The sequence below is a fragment of the Triticum dicoccoides genome, chromosome 4A (genome assembly GCF_002162155.2).
Source record: "Triticum dicoccoides isolate Atlit2015 ecotype Zavitan chromosome 4A, WEW_v2.0, whole genome shotgun sequence".
NCBI classification, from domain to species: domain Eukaryota; kingdom Viridiplantae; phylum Streptophyta; class Magnoliopsida; order Poales; family Poaceae; genus Triticum; species Triticum dicoccoides.
Genome location: NC_041386.1, coordinates 510,315,575 through 510,316,756, shown reverse-complemented (window position 1 = coordinate 510,316,756; position 1,182 = coordinate 510,315,575).

Sequence of the window (1,182 nt, the reverse complement as noted above, 5' to 3'; positions counted from 1 at the left end):
CCGACGCCGCTCTTCTGCCGACCCTGCCGAACGCCGCCCTTCGCCCCGCACGCCGTACGCGCCTCCGTTCGCCGGCGCCATCCGCCGCCTCGCCGGCGTCGTCCACCAGCGCCGCCCCGCACCACTCGCCGGAGACCGCCCGCACTCGCCGGAATCCGCTCCAGATCCGATCCGGGGAGTGGGATGAGATCCACCACTCCCCTGATCCAAACGCGTCCCCCACAACTGGATCCACCCCGTCCTGCTTCGTCCGATCCCGCGTTGACTTCCTCCGAAGGTCGAACTTCTCCAAGTCCCCAGATCTGCTATATTTTATGCATACTTCATCGCATCATATCTTGTCATTCGTGGCTCCGTTTTGGGCGTGTAGCATATCGAATTGTTCGTCTCGACGAGTACTTCATTTCATCTCATTGCATCATGTTCATTTGAGCTCATATTGATGCCCTAAATGTTGTTGCAAGAGTGCTATGCAATGTTAGTGTTAGATGCTTATCAGTAATTGGACTTTTGTCATTTTGTCATGATTGATGTGTGCCTCCTATGAACTTGAGCCCTACATGTGTTTTGAAGTATGCCATGCCATCTTTACAGGGGTGTATGCCATATATTTTTGTGATCTCTGTGGTGACTAGCACAAGCATGCAAAGTAGCCCTCTCAATGTTGCTGATTTCAGGGACATAGAAATATTCTAAGTCTTTGCCCTGTCAATATTTTTATGCCATGTATTCATGTTGCTACTGAGTGATCCATGCCTCTTTTGAGCATGATCAGTAAGGATGTTTTGTGGATATTGTGGTGCTCTATCCATCCATGTATTTGTTTGCAATTATGGAGCACCCTAGCTTGAGTCAATCGAGGTCTACTTTTGCTATAAAATGTTCCTGGCAGATTGTTTACATGTTAAGCAATTTTGCCGAGCTTGTTGTAGTTGATCCTTTCATGTTATGATGTTGCTCTTGCCATGTTTAGCTTCTATGACATGTCTACTTGCTGGGTGTATGCTTAGTTTGTCATGCAATTCCTTGTGGTGAGTGCATCGAGCTCGTAAACATGCCTACTTAATATCTGTTTTGCCATGTTCCAGTTTTCTTTTAAATCTGAATCTGTTAACGATAATTGCTATGTTCACACGGTTGCCATTGTATTTTCTGATCCCTTTTGGCTCATGGTCAGTAAGG